The following is a 24726-nucleotide window of genomic DNA, read 5'->3' as shown; positions in this document are numbered from 1 at the left end:
ATGCTTTCTCAGACTCTGACATTTAGTTACGTAGCCTCCGAACATTAACAATACTTTATGTCATGAACCAATGACAGTAAAACAATGCACAGTTCAATATTAGTATTAGGTGCAGAGACAAGTGTAACACTGCAAACTGTTGCCACTCGTTACCACCACACATAAGTATTAAGGTTTTCTACACAGTCTAATGGCAATAAACAGACAACTTACCTACAGTGAGCTTATTCTAGGGAAAAGTCACTTTCCTTCAGGAGTTTCGTCACATTTGCTTGCAGCCAGTAACCTGAGCTCTCCTGGCTTAATGTTGAGGCTCTACATGTACTGTACTGTACGTCTGTACTTACCACCATGTATACTTAATTTTCAATGAATATAACATGTGTCGTGCTGTTGCTTTCATATGGAGATGCAAGTGAAATGACATACACTACTGATCAGGCAAGTAAAAAAAAAAGAAAAGATTGATTAAAAGGTAATTTATTTCTTTGATAACATATCACTAATACAATAAACACGGTAAATCAACACTTTTTTAAAAGTTATTGATACTCTTATAGTTAGAATCTTTACAAATCAAGCAATCTCTTGCACAGTTTACGGTTTACTGAGGCCATAATGTTTAAATATGATCAAAAGGTTGTGGACATAATGTTGCTGAAGCCGCAGACACCCACCAGAGATAATCATATGTGAGCAAGAGCGTGACACCTGTGTTACTATAAACCAGACCTAGGAGTGAGGCAGTGTGCCTCCCACACACTAGACCAGGCACTGGGCTGCTGTATTATACATTCATCATGGATGGTACAAGATAATGAATTTCCCATAAACCAGACTTAATGTTGAGATAGTTTGTCCTCAAACATCAAGACTGGCAACGTGTCTCTGCAGACCAGACCTGCAGAGAAGCTTGGCGATTGTGTCACTACACAACAGGCTTAGCACTGTGGTACTGTGTCACTAGGCACAGCACCTGGCACAAGGGTCCTGTGGCACCACACATACACTAAATCTGTGGTAGTGTCTCACCACACACCACACCTGTCACGAGGGTCCTGTACCACCATACCACACCTACGCTAACCCTGGGGTACTGATGTCACCAGACACCTCACCGTTGTGAAGGAAAGTCTTGTAGGTCGGCAATGAGGGTGAATAGTGTAGGCGGGTGGCGAAGGAAGTCAGTGTTAGCACTACAGCGCTGCACCACCACACCTACACTGACACTGGGGTACTTTCTTACCACACACCACATCTGACACTAAACCATTTTATCTCACACTGACCAGTATTGCACTGGCACTGAGGTACTCTGTTCCTCACATACCAAACCTGGCAGGTAGTACCACACACCGCAAGCTTGTACCGGGATGAGGATACTGTGATAAGAGTTCCGTATCTCTGCTTGGGTATGGCGTTCCTTCACACATCACATCTCACACATAGGTATTGTGTCCCTCACACACCAGACGTAGCACTGGGGAACTGTTCCTGCACACCACACCTGGAGCTGGGATCCTGTTTTCCCACATCCTGAAAAATAATGAACATAACTCTCAGCACTGGTAGGCTTCCTGTAGATCTTAAAGAATAACTAATCAAAATACCTAATTATCACCACATTAAGGAAGGGTGATTTGCCTTTGTGTTTCCATTTAGTCTTAAACTTGATGGTGGGATGAATCGTAATTCATTAAAGAACACATCACGATCTTGGTAAGATGGCCATAAGAACCACACATCGTTAACGTATCTTAACATTATTTTTGGACTGTTACTAACTGAAGTTTGGATCTCAGTCTCATAGTATTCCATGAATAAGTTACTGAGAATGGGAGTGAGGGAATTTATCATGGCTAAACCGAATTTCTTTCAATAAGAATCAGCCTCAGCAACTTGGAAAACGTTATTGTCAACAAAGTTTTATTAAGTCAATGAAAGTTTTTGAGGGTAGGGGCATCTCAGCTACGTTAAAGGAAAAAGAATCTCGCCATATAATGTAAATAATAGATTAGATTTTGCTAAGAGGGCTAGGATCATTTATTTGCCTGATCATGAACTTCTTAGATTTAATATCAATTTCTCTTTACCAAAGTCTATATTGATGAAACCATTGCTTACTTAACCCTAAACACTATTGTCAATAATGAGGAATGGTTTTACTTTCCTCGGGTCCAACAGACACAGAGGAGAAAAAGATCTCATTACGATTTACTAAACAAATTACATGGACTTAAGCTTTAATTTACCTTATTGAAATATACGAGTAAAGAGAACAAATATAGGAGTAGTTATTGTGTATAATGCAAAAAGTAAAAGATACGAGAAATGAAAAGAGAGAGATAGAGAGAATTTGTACGTGTGTGTGTGTGTGTGTGTGTGTGTGTGTGTGTGTGTGTGTGTGTGTGTGTGTGTGTGTGTATTTTCAAGTCCTGCCATTACATGTTCCTCAGATCAGCAATTCCACGTACTTCAGGTGGAGTGAGCGAGGATCTTAAGCCGCTGCAACAATGTATTAAAGTGTGTAATAAGACTAATAGTATGTTTGGGTTGATTAATGGGACTGTTAGCAATGAAACTCCTAGAGTATTATTACAACATTATCTTGAATTGGTGAGACTCACATTTGAATCATGCGGTTTAGTTTTGGGCTCCATACTATGCAGTTAATAATGATCATTAGAGAGAGAGAGAGAGAGAGAGAGAGAGAGAGAGAGAGAGAGAGAGAGAGAGAGAGAGAGAGAGAGAGAGAGAGAGAGAGAGAGAGAGAGAGAGAGACCTCACTTATGAAGAAAGTAAAAAAGGCTGAATTTGCAGTCATTTAAGAGGAGAAGGTCTAGAGGGGATGTGAATGAAGTTTTTGAATAGGTGAAGACCATACATAGAGGTAACATGAATAAAGTTCTTAGAATGACGCCACTGGGTAGGACCAAAAATAATGGATTTAGATAGATTCAGGTCGGATGTGGGTAGATATTGGTTCGGGAATAGGGTAGTAGATTATGGAACAAGCTGTCAAGTACAGTAGTTGAAGTTAGATCTTTAGTTAGCTTTAAACGAAGGTTGGATGTGTTTATGTGTACAGGCAGTTGGTTTGTGGACAGACTCAGGACCTGCCTAGCTCGGGCCAATACGCCTCTTGCAGTGTCCTTACTTCTCATGTTCTTATGGTATGTAGTTTTGTAATATACTCTATAATACAGTTGGACTATGTATCCCTGATAATACCTTTGTATTTTTCTACAGTTTTCTCGTATAGGCGTTACTATTAAAAATCAATCCCAGAGATAGAACAAACATACTTATAAACCGGTACAAACATACTTATAAACCGGTACAAACATACTTATAAACCGGTACAAACATACTTATAAACCGGTACAAACATACTTATAAACCGGTACAAACATACTTATAAACCGGTACAAACATACTTATAAACCGGTACAAACATACTTATAAACCGGTACAAACATACTTATAAACCGGTACAAACATACTTATAAACCGGTACAAACATACTTATAAACCAGTACAAACATACTTATAAACCGGTACAAACATACTTATAAACCAGTACAAACATACTTATAAACCGGTACAAACATACTTATAAACCAGTACAAACATACTTATAAACCGGTACAAACATACTTATAAACCGGTACAAACATACTTATAAACCGGTACAAACATACTTATAAACCGGTACAAACATACTTATAAACCGGTACAAACATACTTATAAACCGGTACAAACATACTTATAAACCGGTACAAACATACTTATAAACCGGTACAAACATACTTATAAACCAGTACAAACATACTTATAAACCGGTACAAACATACTTATAAACCAGTACAAACATACTTATAAACCAGTACAAACATACTTATAAACCGGTACAAACATACTTATAAACCAGTACAAACATACTTATAAACCAGTACAAACATACTTATAAACCGGTACAAACATACTTATAAACCAGTACAAACATACTTATAAACCGGTACAAACATACTTAGAAACCAGTACAAACATACTTATAAACCGGTACAAACATACTTATAAACCGGTACAAACATACTTATAAACCGGTACAAACATACTTATAAACCAGTACAAACATACTTATAAACCGGTACAAACATACTTATAAACCAGTACAAACATACTTATAAACCGGTACAAACATACTTATAAACCAGTACAAACATACTTATAAACCGGTACAGACATACTAATAAACCCGTACAAACATACTTATAAACCGGTACAAACAAACTTATAAACCAGTACAAACATACTTATAAACCAGTACAAACATACTTATAAACCAGTACAAACATACTTATAAACCAGTACAAACATACTTATAAACCGGTACAAACATACTTATAAACCGGTACAAACATACTTATAAACCGGTACAAACATACTTATAAACCAGTACAAACATACTTATAAACCGGTACAAACATACTTATAAACCGGTACAAACATACTTATAAACCAGTACAAACATACTTATAAACCGGTACAAACATACTTATATATATATATATATTGGATGGTATTGCAGTGGAATTTATTAAAAAAGGGGGTGACTGTATTGTTGACTAGTTGGTAAGGTTATTTAATGTATGTATGACTCATGGTGAGGTGCCTGAGGATTGGCGGAATGCGTGCATAGTGCCATTGTACAAAGGCAAAGGGGATAAGAGTGAGTGCTCAAATTACAGAGGTATAAGTTTGTTGAGTATTCCTGGTAAATTATATGGGAGGGTATTGATTGAGAGGGTGAAGGCATGTACAGAGCATCAGATTGGGGAAGAGCAGTGTGGTTTCAGAAGTGGTAGAGGATGTGTGGATCAGGTGTTTGCTTTGAAGAATGTATGTGAGAAACACTTAGAAAAGCAAATGGATTTGTATGTAGCATTTATGGATCTGGAGAAGGCATATGATAGAGTTGATAGAGATGCTCTATGGAAGGTATTAAGAATATATGGTGTGGGAGGCAAGTTGTTAGAATCAGTGAAAAGTTTTTATCGAGGATGTAAGGCATGTGTACGTGTAGGAAGAGAGGAAAGTGATTGGTTCTCAGTGAATGTAGGTTTGCGGCGAGGGTGTGTGATGTCTCCATGGTTGTTTAATTTGTTTATGGATGGGGTTGTTAGGGAGGTGAATGCAAGAGTTTTGGAAAGAGGGGCAAATATGAAGTCTGTTGTGGATGAGAGACCTTGAGTCAGTTGTTGTTCGCTGATGATACAGCGCTAGTGGGTGATTCATGTGAGAAACTGCAGAAACTGGTGACTGAGCTTGGTAAAGTGGGTGAAAGAAGAAAGTTGAGAGTAAATGTGAATAAGAGCAAGGTTATTAGGTACAGTAGGGTTGAGGGTCAAGTCAATTGGGAGGTAAGTTTGAATGGAGAAAAACTGGAGGAAGTAAAGTGTTTTAGATATCTGGGAGTGGATCTGGCAGCGGAGGGAACCATGGAAGCGGAAGTGAATCATAGGGTGGGGGAGGGGGCGAAAATCCTGGGAGCCTTGAAGAATGTGTGGAAGTCGAGAACATTATCTCGGAAAGCAAAAATGGGTATGTTTGAAGGAATAGTGGTTCCAACAATGTTGTATGGTTGCGAGGCGTGGGCTATGGATAGAGTTGTGCGCAGGAGGGTGGATGTGCTGGAAATGAGATGTTTGAGGACAATGTGTGGTGTGAGGTGGTTTGATCGAGTAAGTAATGTAAGGGTAAGAGAGATGTGTGGAAATAAAAAGAGCGTGGTTGAGAGAGCAGAAGAGGGTGTTTTGAAATGGTTTGGGCACATGGAGAGAAAGAGTGAGGAAAGATTGACGAAGAGGATATATGTGTCGGAGGTGGAGGGAACGAGGAGAAGTGGGAGACCAAATTGGAGGTGGAAAGATGGAGTGAAAAAGATTTTGTGTGATCGGGGCCTGAACATGCAGGAGGGTGAAAGGAGGGCAAGGAATAGAGTGAATTGGATCGATGTGGTATACCGGGGTTGACGTGCTGTCAGTGGATTGAATCAGGGCATGTGAAGCGTCTGGGGTAAACCATGGAAAGTTGTGTGGGGCCTGGATGTGGAAAGGGAGCTGTGGTTTCGGGCATTATTGCGTGGCAGCTAGAGAATGAGTGTGAACGAATGGGGCCTTTGTTGTCTTTTCCTAGCGCTACCTCGCACACATGAGGGGGGAGGGGGAAGGTATTCCATGTGTGGCGAGGTGGCGATGGGAGTGAATGGGGGCAGACAGTGTGAACTGTGTGCATGGGTATATATGTATGTGTTTGTGTATGTATATATATGTGTACACTGAGATGTATAGGTATGTATATTTGCGTGTGTGGACGTGTGTGTGTATACATTGTGTATGGGGGTGGGTTGGGCCATTTCTTTCGTCTGTTTCCTTGCGCTACCTCGCTAACGCGGGAGACAGCGACAAAGCAAAATAATAAAAAATAATATATATATATATATATATATATATATATATATATATATATATATATATATATATATATATATATATATATATATATCTTTTTCTTTTTCTTTTAAACTATCCGCCATTTCCCGCATTAGCGAGGTAGCGTTAAGAACAGAGGACTGGGCCTTTGTGGAATATCCTCACCTGGCCCCCCTCTGTTCCTTCTTTTGGAAAATTAAAAAAAAAAAAAAAAAAAAAAACGAGAGGGGAGGATTTCCAGCCTCCCGCTCCCTCCCCTTTTAGTCGCCCTCTACGACACGCAGGGAATACGTGGGAAGTATTCTTCATCCCCTATCCCCAGGGATAATATATATATATATATATATATATATATATATATATATATATATATATATATATATATATATATATATATATATATATATATATATATATATATATATATATATATATATATATAATATATTTTATTTGTTTTGCTTCGTCTGTCGCTGTCTCCCGCGTTAGCGAGATAGCGCAAGGAAACAGATGAAAGAATGGCCCAACCCACCCACATACATATGTATATACATACATGTCCACACACAGCACATATACATACCTATACATCTCAATGTATATATACCCATGTACATAATTCATGCTGTCTGCCTTTATTCATTCCCATCGCCACCGAGACACACATGGAAAAACAACACCCGCCCCCTCATGTGTGCGATGTAGCGCTAGAAAAAGACAACAAAGGCCAAATTCGTTCACACTCAGTCTCTAGCTGTCATGTAATAATTCACCGAACTACAGCTCCCTTTCCACATCCAGGCACCACAGAACTTTCCATGGTTTACAGCCGATGCTTCACATGCCCTGATTCAATCCAATGACAGCACGTCAACCCCGATATACCACATCGTTCTAATTCACTCTATTCCTTGCATGCCTTTCACCCTCCTGCATGGTCAGGCCCCGTTCACTCAAAATCTTTTTCACTTCCATCTTTCCACCTCCAATTTGATCTACCACTTCTCCTCGTTCGCTCCACCTCTGACACATATATCCTCTTGGTCAATCTTTCCTCACTTTATTCTCTCTATGTGCCCAAACCATTTCAAAACACCCTCTTCTGCTCTCTCAACCACATTCTTTTTATAACCACACATCTCGCTTACCCGATTATTACTTACTCGATCAAACTACCTCACACCACATACTGTCCTCAAACATCTCATATCCAGCACATCCACCCTCCTGCGCACAACTGTATCCATAGGCCACGCCTCGCAACCATAACATATTGTTGGAACCACTATTCCGTCAAAGATACCCATTTTTGCTTTCCGAGATAATGTTCTCGACTTCCACACATTCTTCAAGGCTTTCAGAATTTTCGCCCTCTCCCTCACCCTATGATTCACTTCCGTTTCCATGGTTCCATCCGCTGACAAATCCACTGCAAGATATCTAAAACACTTCACTTCCTCCAGTTTTTCTCCATTCAAACTTACCTCCGAATTTACTTAACCCTCAACCCTACTGTACCTAATAACCTTACTCTTATTCACATTTACTCTCAATTTTCTTCTTTCACACACTTTATCAAACTCAGTCACTAGCTTCTGCAGTTTCTCACACGAATCAGCCACCAGCGCTGTATCATCAGCGAACAATAACTGACGCACTTCCCAATCTCTCTCATCCACAACAGACTGCATACTTGCCCCTCTTTCCAAAACTCTTGCATTAATCTCCCTAACAACCCCATCCATAAACAAATTAAACAACCACGGAGACATCATACACCCCTGCCGCAAGCCTACATTCACTGAGAACCAATCACTTTCCTCTCTTCCTACACGTACACATGCCTTACATCCTCGATAAAAACTTTTCACTGCTTCTAACAACTTGCCTCCTACACCCTATGTTCTTAATACCTTCCACAGAACATCTCTATCAACTCTATCACATGCCTTCTCCAGATCCATAAATGCTACATACAAATCCATTTGCTTTTCTAAGTATTTCTCACATACATTCTTCAAAGCAAACACCTGATCCACACATCCTCTACCACTTCTGAAACCACACTGTTCTTCCCCAATCTGATGCTCTGTACATGCCTTCACCCTCTCAATCAATATCCTTACATATAATTTGCCAGGAATACTCAACAAACTTATACCTCTGTAATTTGAGCACTCACTCTTATCCCCTTTGCCTTTGTACAATGGCACTATGCAAGCATTCCGCCGATCCTCAGGCACCTCACCATGAATCATACATACAATAAATAACCTTACCAACCAGTCAACAATACAGTCATCCCCTTTTTTAATAAATTCCACTGCAATACCATCCAAACACCCTGCCTTGCCGGCTTTCATCTTCCCCGAAGGTATTACTATCTCTTCTCTGCTTACCAAATCATTTTCCGTAACCCTTTCACTTTGCACACCACCTCGACCAAAAAACCCTATATCTGCCACTCTATCATCAACCACATTCAACGAATCTTCAAAATACTCACTCCATCTCCTTCTCACATCACCACTACTTGTTGTCACATCCCCATTAGCCCCCTTCACTGAAGTTCCCATTTGTTCACTTGTCTTTCGCACTTTTTTACCCCCTTCCAAAACATCTTTTTATCTTCCCTAAAATTTAATGATACTCTCTCACCCCAACACTCATTTGCCCTCGTTTTCACCTCTTGCACCTTTCTCTTGAGCTCCTGCCTCTTTCTTTTAGACATCTCCCACTCAGTTGCATTATTTCCCTGCAAACATCGTCCAAATGCCTCTCTCTTCTCTTTCACTAATAACCTTACCTCTTCATCCCACAACTCACTGTCCTTTCTAACTTGCCCACCTCCCATGATTCTCATGGCATAAGCATCTTTTGCGCAAGCCATCACTGCTTCCCTAAATACATCTCATTCCTCCCCCACTCCCCTTACCTCCTTTGTTTTCACCTTTTTCCATTCTGTATTCAGTCTCTCCTGGTACTTCCTCACAAAATTCTCCTTCCCAAGCTCACTTACTCCCAACACTCTCTTCACCCCAACATTCTCTCTTCTTTTCTGGAAACCCCTACAAATCTTCACCTTCGCCTTCACAAGATAATGATCAGACATCCCTCCAGTTGCACCTCTCAGCATATTAACATCCAAAAGTCTCTCTTTCGCGCGCCTATCAATCAACACGTCATCAAATAACGCTCTCTGGCCATCTCTCCTACTTATATACGTATACTTATGTATATCTCTCTTTGTCAACCAGGTATTCCCAATCACCAGTCCTTTTTCAGCACATAAATCTACAAGCTCTTCACCATTTCCATTTACAACACTGAACACCCCATGTATACCAATTATTCCCTCAACTGCCACGTTACTCACCTTTGCATTCAAATCACCCATCACTATAACCTGGTCTCGTGCATCAAAACCACTAACACACTCATTCAGCTGCTCCCAAAACACTTGCCTCTCATGGTCGTTCTTCTCATGCCCAGGTGCATATGCACCAATAATCACCCATATCTCTCCATCAACTTTCAGTTTTACCCATATCAACCTAGAGTTTACTTTCTTATACTCTATCACATACTCCCACCACTCCTGTTTCAGTAGTGCTACTGCTTCCCTTGCTCTTGTCCTCTCACTAACCCCTGACTTTACTTCCAAGACATTCCCAAACCAGTCTTCCCCTTTACCTTTGACATTTGTTTCAGTCAGAGCCAAAACATCCAGGTTCCTTTCCTCAAACATACTACCTATCTCTCCTTTTCTCTCATCTTGGTTACATTCACACATTTAGACACCCCAATCTGAGCCTTCGAGGAGGATGAGCACTCCCCGCGTGACTCATTATTCTGTTTCCCCTTTTAGAAAGTCAAAATACAAGGAGGGGAGGGTTTCTAGTCCCTCGCTCCCGTCCCTTTTAGTCGCCTTCTACGACAAGTGAGGAATGCTTGGCAAGTATTCTTTCTTTAAAATGATATCAAAATAAAATTATATATATATATATATATATATATATATATATATATATATATATATATATATATATATATATATATATATATATATATATATATGATATGGGTAATACTGAAAGTTGATGGAGAGAGATGGGTGATTATTGGTGCATATGCACCTGGGCATGAGAAGAAAGATCATGAGAGGCAAGTGTTTTGGGAGCAGCTGAATGAGTGTGTTAGTGGTTTTGATGCAGAAGACCGGGTTATAGTGATGGGTGATTTGAATAGAAAGATGATTAACGTGGCAGTTGAGGTAATAATTAGCATACATGGAGAGTTCAGTGTTGTAAATGGAAATGGTGAACAGCTTGTGGATTTGTGTGCTGAGAAAGGACTGGTGATTGGAAATACCTGGTTTAAAAAGCGAGATATACATAAGTATACGTATGTAAGTAGGAGAGATGGCCAAAGAGCGTTATTGGATTACGTGTTAATTGATAGGCGCGCGAAAGAGAGACTTTTGGATGTTAATGTCCTGAGAGGTGCAGCTGGAGGGATGTCTGATCATTATCTTGTAGAGGCGAAGGTGAAGATTTGTATGGGTTTTCAGAAAAGAAGAGAGAATGTTGGGGTGAAGAGAGTTGTGAGAGTAAGTGTGCCTGGGAAGGAGACTTGTGTGAGGAAGTACCAGGAGAGACTGAGTACATAATGGAAAAAGGTGAGAGCAAAGGAGGTAAGGGAAGTGAGGGTGGAATGGGATGTATTTAGGGAAGCAGTGATGGCTTGCGCAAAAGATGCTTGTGGCATGAGAAGCGTGGGAGGTGGATTGATTAGAAAGGGTTGCGAGTGGTGGGATGAAGAAGTAAGATTATTAGTGAAAGAGAAGAGAGAGGCATTTGGCCGATTTTTGCAGGAAAATAATGCAAATGAGTGGGACATATATAAAAGAAAGAGGCAGGACGTCAAAAGGAAGGTGCAAGAGGTGAAAAAGAGCATCCTCTCTGATGCTCTGTACATGCCTTCACCCTCTCAATCAGTACCCTCCCATATAATTTACCAGGAATACTCAACAAACATATACCTCTGTAATTTGAGCACTCACTCTTATCCCCTTTTGCCTTTGTACAATGGCAGTATACAAGCATTCCGACAATCCTCAGGCACCTCACCATGAATCATACATACATTAAATAATCTTACCAACCAGTCAACAATACAGTCACCCCCATCTTTTTTATAAACTCCACTGCAATACGATCCAAACCCGCTGCCTTGACGGCTTTCATCTTCCGTAAAGCTTTTACTACCTCTTCTCTGTTTACCAAATCATTTTTCCTAACCCTCTCACTTTGCACACCACCTCGACCAAAACACCCTATATCTGCCACCTATCATCAACCACATTCAACAAACCTTCAAAATAGTCACTCCATCTCCTTCTCACATCACCACTACTTGTTATCACCTCCCCATTTGCCCCCTTCACTGAAGTTCCCATTTGTTCACTTGTCTTCCGCAATTTATTTACCTCATTCCAAAACATCTTTTCATTCTCCCTAAAATTCAATGATACTCTCTCACCCCAACTCTCATTTACCCTCTTTTCACCTCATGCACCTTTCTCTTGGCCTCCTGCCACTTACTTTTATTTATCTCCCATTCATTTGCATTATTTCCCTGCAAAAGTCGTCGAAATGCCTCTCTCTTCTCTTTCACTAATAATCTTACTTCTTCATACCACCACTCACTACCCTTTCTAATCTGCCCACCTCCCACGCCTCTCATGCCACAAGCATCTTTTGAGCAAGCTATCACTGCTTCCCGAAATATATCCCATTCCTCCACCACTCCACTTACATCCTTTGTTCTCACCTTTTTCCTTTCTGTACTCAATCTTTCCTGGTACTTCCTCACACAAGTCTCCTTCCCAAGCTCACTTACTCTCACCACTCTCTTCACCCCAACATTCTCTCTTCTTTTCCTAACACCTCTACAAATTTTCACCTTCGCCTCCACAAGATAATGATCAGACATCCCTCCAGTTGCACCTCGCAGTACATTAACATCGAAAAGTCCCTCTTTCGCGCGCCTATCAATTAACACGTAGTCCAATAACGCTCTCAGGCCATCTCTCCTACTTACATACGTATACTTATGTATATCTCTTTTTAAACCAGGTATTTCCAATCACCAGTCCCTTTTCAGCACAAAAAATCTACAAGCTCTTCACCATTTCCATTTATAACACTGAACACCCATGTATACCAATTATTCATACAACTGCCACATAACTCACCTTTGCATTCAAATCACCCATCACTGTAACCCGGTCTCATGCATAAAATCACGAACACAGTCATTCAGCTGCTCCCAAAATACTTGAATCTCATGATCTTTCTTCTCATGTCCAGCTGCATATGCACCAATAATCATCCATCTCTCTCCATCAACTTTCAGTTTTACCCATACCAATGTAGAGTTCATATATATATATATATATATATATATATATATATATATATATATATATATATATATATATATATATATATATATATATATATATATATATATATGTAGTGCTGATGTGAGAAGGAGATGGAGTGAGTATTTTGAAGGTTTGTTGAATGTGTTTGATGATAGAGTGGCAGATATAGGGTGTTTTGGTCGAGGTGGTGTGCAAAGTGAGAGGGTTACGGAAAATGATTTGGTAAACAGAGAAGAGGTAGTAAAAGCTTTGTGGAAGATGAAAGCCGGCAAGGCAGCAGGTTTGGATCGTATTGCAGTGGAATTTATTAAAAAAGGGGGTGACTGTATTATTGACTGGTTGGTAAGGTTATTTAATGTATGTATGACTCATGGTGAGGTGCCTGAGGATTGGCGAAATGCGTGCATAGTGCCATTGTACAAAGGCAAAGGGGATAAGAGTGAGTGCTCAAATTTCAGAGGTATAAGTTTGTTGAGTATTCCTGGTAAATTACATGGGAGGGTATTGATTGAGAGGGTGAAGGCATGTACAGAGCATCAGATTGGGGAAGAGCAGTGTGGTTTCAGAAGTGGTAGAGGATGTGTGGATCATGTGTTTGCTTTGAAGAATGTATGTGAGAAATACTTAGAAAAGCAAATGGATTTGTATGTAGCATTTATGGATCTAGAGAAGGCATATGATAGAGTTGATAGAGATGCTCTGTGGAAGGTATTAAGAATATATGGTGTGGGAGGCAAGTTCTTAGAAGCAGTGAAAAGTTTTTATCGAGGATGTAAGGCATGTGTACGTGTAGGAAGAGAGGAAAGTGATTGGTTCTCAGTGAATGTAGGTTTGCGGCAGGGGTGTGTGATGTCTCCATGGTTGTTTCATTTGTTTATGGATGGGGTTGTTAGGGAGGTGAATGCAAGAGTTTTGGAAAGAGGGGCAAGTATGAAGTCTGTTGTGGATGAGAGAGCTTGGGAAGTGAGTCAGTTGTTGTTCGCTGATGATACAGCGCTGGTGACTGATTCATGTGAGAAAATGCAGAAGGTGGTGACTGAGTTTGGTAAAGAGTGTGAAAGAAGAAAGTTAAGAGTAAATGTGAATAAGAGCAAGGTTATTAGGTACAGTAGGGTTGAGGGTCAAGTCAATTGGGAGGAAAGTTTGAATGGAGAAAAACTGGAGGAAGTGAAGTGTTTTAGATATCTGGGAGTGGATCTGGCAGCGAATGGAACCATGGAAGCGGAAGTGGATCATAGGGTGGGGGAGGGGGCGAAAATCCTGGGAGCCTTGAAAAATGTGTGGAAGTCGAGAACATTATCTCGAAAAGCAAAAATGGGTATGTTTGAAGGAATAGTGCTTCTAACAATGTTGTATGGTTGCGAGGCGTGGGCTATGGATAGAGTTGTGCGCAGGAGGGTGGATGTGCTTGAAATGAGATGTTTGAGGACAATGTGTGGTGTGAGGTGGTTTGATCGAGTAAGTAACGTAAGGGTAAGAGAGACGTGTGGAAATAAAAAGAGCGTGGTTGAGAGAGCAGAAGAGGGTGTTTTGAAATGGTTTGGGCACATGGAGAGAATGAGTGAGGAAAGATTGACCAAGAGGATATATATGTCAGAGGTGGAGGGAACGAGAAGTGGGAGACCAAATTGGAGGTGGAAAGATGGAGTGAAAAAGATTTTGTGTGATCGGGGCCTGAACATGCAGGAGGGTGAAAGGAGGGCAAGGAATAGAGTGAATTGGGTCGATGTGGTATACCGGGGTTGACGTGCTGTCAGTGGATTGAATCAGGACATGTGAAGCGTCTGGGGTAAACCATGGAAAGCTGTGTAGGTATGTATATTTGCGTGTGTGGACGTGTATGTATATACATGTGTATGGAGGTGGGTTGGGCCACTTCTTTCGTCTGTTTCCTTGCGCTACCTCGCAAACGCGGGGGTCAGCGACAAAGCAAAAGAAAAAAAAAAAAATATATATATATATATATATATATATATATATATATATATATATATATATATATATATATATCGCTGGGGATAGGGGAGAAAGAATACTTCCCACGCATTCCTCAGGTGTCGTATAAAGCGACTAAAGGGGATGGGAGCGGGGGGCCAGAAACCCTCCCCTCCTTGTATTTTAGCTTTCTAAAAGGGGAAAGAGAAGAAGGAGTCACGCGAGGAGTGCTCATTATCCTCGAAGGCTCAGATTGGGGTGTCTAAATGTGTGTGGATGTAACCAAGATGAGAAAAAAGGAGAGACAGGTAGTATGTTTGAGGAAAGGAACCTGGATGTTTTGGCTCTGAGTGAAACGAACCCCAAGGGTAAAGGGGAAGAGTGCTTTGGCAATGTCTTAGGAGTAAAGTCAGGGGTTAGTGAGAGGACAAGAGAAAGGGAAGGAGTAGCACTACTCCTGAATCAGGAGTTGTGGGAGTATGTGATAGAGTGTAAGAAAGTAAATTCTAGATTGACATGGGTAAAACTGAAAGTTGATGGAGAGAGATGGGTGATTATTGGTGCATATGCACCTGGGCATGAGAAGAAAGATCATGAGAGGCAAGTGTTTTGGAAGCAGCTGAATGAGGTTGTTAGTGGTTTTGATGCCCAAGACCGGGTTATAGTGATGGGTGATTTGAATGCAAAGGTGAGTAATGTGGCAGTTGACGGAATAATTGGTATACATGGGGTGTTCAGTGTTGTAAATGGAAATGGTGAAGAGCTTGTAAATTTATGTACTGAAAAAGGACTGGAGATTGGGAATACTGGTTTAAAAAGCGAGTTATACATAAGTTTACGTATGTAAGAAGGAGAGATGGCCAGAGAGCGTTATTGGATTACGTGTTAATTGATAGACGCCCGAAAGAGAGAATTTTGGATGATAATGTGCTGAGAGGTGCAACTGGAGGGATGTCTGATCATTATCTTGTGAAGGCGAAGGTGAAGATTTGAGTGGGTTTTCAGAAAAGAAGAGAGAATGTTGGGGTGAAGAGAGTGGTGAGAGTAATTGAGCTTGGGAAGGAGACTTGTGTGAGGAAGTACCAGGAGAGACTGAGTACAGAATGGAAAAAGGTGAAAACAAAGGAGGTAAGGGGAGTGGGGGAGGAATGGGATGTATTTAGGGAAGCAGTGATGGCTTGCGCAAAAAATGCTTGTAGCATGAGAAGCGTGGGATGTGGGTTGATTAGAAAAGGTAGTGAGTGGTGCATTGAAGAAGTAAGATTATTAGTGAAAGAGAAGAGAGAGGCATTTGAACGATTTTTGCAGGGAAAAGAATGCAAATGAGTGGGAGAGGTATAAAAGAAAGAGGCAGGAGGTCAAGAGAAAGGTGCAAGAGGTGAAAAAGAGGGCAAATGAGAGTTGGGGTGAGAGAGTATCATTAAATTTCAGGGAGAATAAAAAGATGTTTCGGAAAGAGGTAAATAAAGTGCGTAAGACAAGGGAACAAATGGGAACTTCAGTGAAGGGGGCTAATGGGGAGGTGATAACAAGTAGTGGTGATGTGAGAAGGAGATGTAGTGAGTATTTTGAAGGTTTGTTGAATGTGTTTGATGATAGAGTGGCAGATATAGGGTGTTTTGGTCGAGGTGGTGTGCAAAGTGAGAGGGTTACGGAAAATGATTTGGTAAATAGAGAAGAGGTAGTAAAAGTTTTACGGAAGATGAAAGCCGGGAAATCAGCAGGTTTGGATCGTATTGCAGTGGAATTTATTAAAAAAGGGGGTGACTGTATTGTTGACTGGTTGGCAAGGTTATCTAATGTATGTATGATTCATGGTGAAGTGTCTGAGGATTGGCGGAATGCTTGCATAGTGACATTGTACAAAGGCAAAGGGGATAAGAGTGAGTGCTCAAATTACAGAGGTATAAGTTTGTTGAGTATTCCTGGTAAATTATATGGGAGGGTATTGATTGAGAGGGTGAAGGCGTGTACAGAGCATCAATTGGGCAAGAGCAGTGTGGTTTCAGAAGTGGTAGAGGATGTGTGGATCAGGTGTTTGCTTTGAAGAATGTATGTGAGAAATACTTAGAAAAGCAAATGGATTTATATGTAGCATTTATGGATCTGGAGAAGGCATATGATAGAGTTGATAGAGATGCTCTGTGGAAGGTATTAAGGATATATGGTGTGAGAGGCAAGTTGTTAGAAGCAGTGAAAAGTTTTTAATCAAGGATGTAAGGCATGTGTACACGTAGGAAGAGAGGAAAGTGATTGGTTCTCAGTGAATGTAGGTTTGTGGCAGGGGTGCGTGATGTATTCATGGTTGTATAATTTGTTTATGGATGGGTTGTTAGGGAGGTGAATGCAAGAGTTTGGGAAAGAGGGGCAAGTATGCAGTCTGTTGCGGATGAGAGAGTTTGGGAAGTGAGTCAGTTGTTGTTCGCTGATGATACAGCGCTGGTGGCTGATTCATGTGAGAAACTGCAGAAGCTGGTGACTGAGTTTGGTAAAGTGTGTGAAAGAAGAAAGTTGAGAGTAAATGTGAATAAGAGTAATATTATTAGGTACAGTAGGGATGAAGGTCATGTCAATTGGGAGGTAAGTTTGAATGTAGAAAAACATGAGGAAGTGAAGTGTTTTAGATATCTTGGAGTGGATTTCGCACCGGATGGAACCATGGAAGCGGAAGTGAATCATAGGGTGGGGGAGGGGGAGAAAATTCTGGGAGCCTTGAAGAATGTGTGGAAGTCGAGAACATTATTTCTGAAAGCAAAAATGGGTATGTTTGAAGGAATAGTGGTTCCAACAATGTTGTATGGTTGTGAGGCGTGGGCTATGGGTAGAGTTTTGCGCAGGAGGGTGGATGTAATGGAAATGAGATGTTTGAGGACAATATGTGGTGTGAGGTGGTTTGATCGAGTAAGTAATAATAGGGTAAGAGAGATGTGTGGTAACAAAAAAAGTGTGGTAGAGAGAGCAGAAGAGGGTGTTTTGAAATGGTTTGGTCACATGGAGAAAATGAGTGAGGAAAAATTGACTAAGATGATATATGTGTCAGAGGTGGAGGGAACGAGGAGAAGTGGGAGACCAAATTGGAGGTGGAAAGATGGAGTGAAATAAAGTGAATAGAGTGAATTGGAACGATGTGGTATACCAGGGTCGACGTGCTGTCAATGGATTGAACCAGGGCATGTGAAGCGTCCTGGGTAAACCATGGGATGTTCGGTGGGGCCTGGATGTGGAAAGGGAGCTGTGTTTTCAGTGCATTATTACATGACAGCTAGAGACTGAATGTGAACGGATGGGGCCTTTGTTGTCTTTTCCTAGCCCTACCCCGCACACATGAGGGGGGAGGGGGTTGTTTTTCCATGTGTGGCGAGGTGGCGATGGGAATGAATAAAGGCAGACGGTATGAATTACGTACATGGGTATAAATGTATATGTCTGTGTGGGTATATATATGTATACATTGAGATGTATAGGTATGTATATTTGCGGGTGTGGACGTGTATGTATATGTATGTGTATGTGTGTGGGTTGGGCCATTCTTTCGTCTGTTTCCTTGCGCTACCTCGCTAACGCGGAAGACAGCGACAAAGCAATATATATATATATATATATATATATATATATATATATATATATATGTTTTGGGAGAAGCTGAATGAGTGTGTTAGTGGTTTTGATGCACGAGACCGGGTTATAGTGATGGGTGATTTGAATGCAAAGGTGAGTAATGTGGCAGTTGAGGGAATAATTGGTATACATGGGGTGTTCAGTGTTGTAAATGGAAATGGTGAAGAGCTTGTAGATTTATGTGCTGAAAAAGGACTGATGATTGGGAATACCTGGTTTAAAAAGCGAGATATACATAAGTATACTTATGTAAGTAGGAGAGATGGCCAGAGAGCGTTATTGGATTACGTGTTAATTGACAGGCGCGCGAAAGAGAGACGTTTGGATGTTAATGTGCTGAGAGGTGCAACTAGAGGGATGTCTGATCATTATCTTGTGGAGGCTAAGGTGAAGATTTGTATGGGTTTTCAGAAAAGAAGAGTGAATGTTGGGGTGAAGAGGGTGGTGAGAGTAAGTGAGCTTGGGAAGGAGACTTGTGTGAGGAAGTACCAGGAGAGACTGAGTACAGAATGGAAAAAGGTGAGAACAATGGAAGTAAGGGGAGTGGGGGAGGAATGGGATGTATTTAGGGAATCAGTGATGGATTGCGCAAAAGATGCTTGTGGCATGAGAAGAGTGGGAGGTGGGTTGATTAGAAAGGGTAGTGAGTGGTGGGATGAAGAAGTAAGAGTATTAGTGAAAGAGAAGAGAGAGGCATTTGGACGATTTTTGCAGGGAAAAAATGAAATTGAGTGGGAGATGTATAAAAGAAAGAGACAGGAGGTCAAGAGAAAGGTGCAAGAGGTGAAAAAAAGGGCAAATGAGAGTTGGGGTGAGAGAGTATCATTAAATTTTAGGGAGAATAAAAAGATGTTCTGGAAGGAGGTAAATAAAGTGCGTAAGACAAGGGAGCAAATGGGAACTTCAGTGAAGGGCGCAAATGGGGAGGTGATAACAAGTAGCGGTGATGTGAGAAGGAGATGGAGTGAGTATTTTGAAGGTTTGTTGAATGTGTTTGATGATAGAGTGGCAGATATAGGGTGTTTTGGTCGAGGTGGTGTGCAAAGTGAGAGGGTTAGGGAAAATGATTTGGTAAACAGAGACGAGGTAGTAAAAGCTTTGCGGAAGATGAAAGCCGGCAAGGCAGCAGGTTTGGATGGTATTGCAGTGGAATTTATTAAAAAACGGGGTGACTGTATTGTTGACTGGTTGGTAAGGTTATTTAATGTATGTATGACTCATGGTGAGGTGCCTGAGGATTGGCGGAATGCGTGCATAGTGCCATTGTACAAAGGCAAAGGGGATAAGAGTGAGTGCTCAAATTACAGAGGTATAAGTTTGTTGAGTATTCCTGGTAAATTATATGGGAGGATATTGATTGAGAGGGTGAAGGCATGTACAGAGCATCAGATTGGGGAAGAGCAGTGTGGTTTCAGAAGTGGTAGAGGATGTGTGGATCAGGTGTTTGCTTTGAAGAATGTATGTGAGAAATACTGAGAAAAGCAAATGGATTTGTATGTAGCATTTATGGATCTGGAGAAGGCATATGATAGAGTTGATAGAGATGCTCTGTGGAAGGTATTAAGAATATATGGTGTGGGAGGCAAGTTGTTAGAAGCAGTGAAAAGTTTTTATCGAGGATGTAAGGCATGTGTACGTGTAGGAAGAGAGGAGAGTGATTGGTTCTCAGTGAATGTAGGTTTGCGGCAGGGGTGTGTGATGTCTCCATGGTTGTTTAATTTGTTTATGGATGGGGTTGTTAGGGAGGTGAATGCAAGAGTTTTGGAAATAGGGGCAAGCATGAAGTCTGTTGGGGATGAGAGAGCTTGGGAAGTGAGTCAGTTGCTGTTCGCTGATGATACAGCGCTGGTGGCTGATTCATGTGAGAAACTGCAGAAGGTGGTGACTGAGTTTGGTAAAGTGTGTGAAAGAAGAAAGTTAAGAGTAAATGTGAATAAGAGCAAGGTTATTAGGTACAGTAGGGTTGAGGGTCAAGTCAATTGGGAGGTGAGTTTGAATGGAGAAAAACTGGAGGAAGTGAAGTGTTTTAGATATCTGGGAGTGGATCTGGCAGCGGATGGAACCATGGAAGCGGAAGTGGATCATAGGGTGGGGGAGGGGGCGAAAATTCTGAGAGCCTTGAAGAATGTGTGGAAGTCGAGAACATTATCTCGGAAAGCAAAAATGGGTATGTTTGAAGGAATAGTGGTTCCAACAATGTTGTATGGTTGCGAGGCGTGGGCTATGGATAGAGCTGTGCGCAGGAGGATGGATGTGCTGGAAATGAGATGTTTGAGGACAATATGTTGTGTGAGGTGGTTTGATCGAGTAAGTAACGTAAGGGTAAGAGAGATGTGTGGAAATAAAAAGAGCGTGGTTGAGAGAGCAGAAGAGGGTGTTTTGAAATGGTTCGGGCACATGGAGAGAATGAGTGAGGAAAGATTGACCAAGAGAATATATGTGTCGGAGGTGGAGGGAACGAGGAGAAGAGGGAGACCAAATTGGAGGTGGAAAGATGGAGTGAAAAAGATTTTGTGTGATCGGGGCCTGAACATGCAGGAGGGTGAAAGGAGGGCAAGGAATAGAGTGATTTGGAGCGATGTGGTATACCGGGGTTGACGTGCTGGCAGTGGATTGAATGAAGGGCATGTGAAGCGTCTGGGGTAAACCATGGAAAGCTGTGTAGGTATGTATATTTGCATGTGTGGACGTATGTATATACATGTGTATGGGGGGGGGTTGGGCCATTTCTTTCGTCTGTGTCCTTGCGCTACCTCGCAAACGCAGGAGACAGCGACAAAGCAAAAAAAAAAGAAAATATATATATATATATATATATATATATATATATATATATATATATATATATATATATATATATATATATAGTAATATTATTTTACAGAAATACTAGTATAATACCAGAGATGAAACAATATCATTTGTTTATCAGTGTGGTGTCTCACCTGTTTGGCGCCTGACCTCCCTGGTGGGGTCCTCTGTGATCTTGGGAAAGATGGGTGTGACGTCATGGGTCAAGCGGGGCATGGCCGGTTCTCCTCACCACATGAGACCTGGGATGCGTTCAACTACCTTGCGTTTTACTATACTGCTTTTTCGGGAGAAACATTTAGGACATTCTGAACATAAGCGTGGTTTCTACCGTGTGTGAACTCTCCGATGTCTTCCTTAATCACCTCTTCAAGAAAATTGTTTTTGACATTCTGAACACCGGTATGGCTTCTCGCCTGTGTGAACTCTCAGGTGTCTGACTAAAGCACTTTTACCAGGGAGAGTTTCTTGACATTCTGAACACTATTATGGTTCCTCGCTTGTGTAACCTCTCGATGTGTCACTGAAGTACTTATAGCAGAAAAGGTTTTTAGATATTTTCTTTTACTTGTTTGGCTTCTCGGCTGTGTGAACTCTCAGACGTTTTACTAAATTACCTCTGTTATAGAATTGTTTTTGACATTCTGAACATTGATATGGCTTCTAGCCTGTGTGAACTCTCAAGTGTCTCACTAAATTACCTTTTTCAGAGAATTGTTTTAGACATTCTAAACATTGGTATGGCATCTCGCCCGTGTGAACTCCCGGGTGTGTCACTAACCTACTTTTAAAAGAAAAAGTTTTTTGACATTCTGAACATTGGTATGGCATCTCGCCCGTGTGATCTCTCAGGTGTGTCACTAACCTACTTTTAAAAGAAAAAGTTTTTTGACATTCTGAACATTGGTATGGCATCTCGCCCGTGTGATCTCTCAAGTGTCTCACTAATTTTCTTTTCTGAGAAATTTTTTTTGGCATTCTGAACATTGGTATGGTTTCTCGCCCGTGTGAACTCTCAGGTGTGTCACTAAACTACTTTTCTGAGAAAATTTTTTTTGACATTCTGTACATCGGTATGGCTTCTCGTCCGTGTGAACTCTCATGTGCGTCACTAACTTACTTTTAGAAGAAAAACTTTTTTGACATTCTGAACATTGGTATGGCATCTCGCCCGTGTGAACTCTCAGGTGTGTCACTAACCTACTTTTAAAAGAAAAAGTTTTTTGACATTCTGAACATTGATATGGCATCTCGCCCGTGTGATCTCTCAGGTGTCTCACTAATTTTCTTTTCTGAGAAATTTTTTTTTGCCATTCTGAACATTGGTATAGCTTCTCGCCCGTGTGAACTCTCAGGTACGTCACTAACTTACTTTTAGAAGAAAAACTTTTTTGACATTCTGAACATTGGTATGGGTTCTCACCAGTATGGATTCTCAAGTGTGTCTTTAAATCACATTTTTTAGAAAAATACTTTTGACACTCTGAACACAGATACTGCTTTTGTCCAATGTATTACAAATTTTCATCTGCAACACTAAGTTGTTCTTACGGGAGAAGGTACTCTGGTATTCTTTACACTGATATGTCTTCTCAAAAGTATGTAATTTCATGTGCCTATGAAGATAGACATGTTTTGTAAAGCTTTTCTGACACTCAGGACATTTGAAGGGTTTTTCTTGTGTTTATGACCTTTCGTCTCCTGTTGTGAAAACTGTTTGAGGAGGTTTCGCTGCACGGAGAATATGTCCCTGGTTGTCCCTGCATGCTGCAGTCTTCTGTATCACCATAACACGTTTACAACACAGTGTAGCTCACCCTGTCAGTCTGCAACTGCCGTCCGCGACACCATGAGATGCTTTGCGAGTGAACACCAGAGAGAGACTGACCTTGGCTAGAGTGTGGGATATACAGGCAACTCACTCTCCACCCTACGTTGCCTCCAGTCCATTTCTCTCGTGCTTTTTACTATCTTTTTTACCATCCATCATCCAACATCTCTCGACCGTTAGGTTTGAACAATTTCTACCCCAGCTTCCCCAACCCATTCAGGAAAATTACTTCCTGAGGAGCGGAGGCTTGGTGTGGACCTGTTCTCACCTAACGGGGTTGAGACCCTCACATTCTTACCACTGCCGCCGAGCCTCCTGGGTTACCCTGTGATAGTGCAGGGTCCTCCCTGGAGTGGGGTTGTGGTCCCTCACCTACGTTTCCTCAGCATTAGGACATTGATGCCATCATGCCTCCTGACATTAGTTTAAAATTGATTAAAACCGAAAGTCCCCAACCCCCCCCCCCTTTACACGTTCGAATTACTAACGAATGTATTTAAGACCACTGAGGTCCGTCCCAGTAGGGTTATTCAATCCCCTACTAATAAATATCTATATAAAATATATTGAAGCAAGGATAGCGATCCAGATGAGATCCTATCCAAGCTTACGACCATCCCCTTCAAGCTAGATGCATCGATTATGCTAATAATATTGATGCATCTATCTTGTCCCTTAACCCCATAGAGATAACTGAAGCCATAAATCAAGAAAACAGTGACATTAATGTCATCAACGTTTTCAAACTGAACACTTCAAGATCACTAAAAATACAATGCTCTAACTCGACCGAGACAGATCGCCTACTCTCCCGGGGAATCTTGTTTCCCACGATCTCAGTGCCTGCCAAATACCACAAACCTGACCAGTACCTCGATATACAAGGTTTTAAATGTCTACAACACGGACACGAGACTAAGAGCTACAAAGCTCAGCGCCAGACATGCAGTCAATGTGCGGAAACTCATCACGGTTTTCGTGAGTGTAAGGCTCAGGCAGCAACCTGTGTTAATTGTAAAGGTCAACACGTTGCTGTATCTGGGCAATGCCCACGAAGGTATGAGCAACTCCGCTCGGCGCGACAATCTCTCAAAACCTCCAGCTCGTCCCCTTCTACAAACCCTCACCTCTACGCAGCAGTTGCTGCTGCACCTCCGTCTGCCACCCAAGCTTCTCCTATCCCAACCACAAACTCCTCCGACCTCCTCACCCTACAAGGAAGGATGCAAGCGTGCTACCTCAAAGCACTGTTCTTGAGCAAGGAAGACAAGTGTGAATTTGTCATGATTTTCCACTTGCTGCCAGCACACATTAACCTGCCCAATGTACTTACTCCACCCGAACTCCTCACCTCCCCCGCCAACAGCCATCCTTCCCAGGCTCCTGTCACACGTCTCCCTGACCCCTAACGCAAATATGTCCCAGGATACTTCCAGTAACACTTCAAACTCTCCACCAGCAACACAACCTGTCACCCTCCCAATACCTCCCCCGCACACCCTAACACAACTCCATCTACCACCCTTCAACCCAACACCAACACCCCACCCATTTCTCCACTTACCAGTTCCTCTTCCACACTCAACAT

General features: G+C 41.4%; 1 pseudogene; it reads right to left on the bottom strand.

Annotated features, from left to right (window-relative positions):
• Positions 1–262: 262 nt before the first annotated feature.
• LOC139747743 (uncharacterized) lies at positions 263–24726 on the bottom strand (annotated as a pseudogene).

This window comes from Panulirus ornatus, chromosome 70, assembly GCF_036320965.1.
Source record: "Panulirus ornatus isolate Po-2019 chromosome 70, ASM3632096v1, whole genome shotgun sequence".
NCBI lineage: Eukaryota > Metazoa > Arthropoda > Malacostraca > Decapoda > Palinuridae > Panulirus > Panulirus ornatus.
This window is presented reverse-complemented; position numbering and strand designations above follow the sequence as displayed.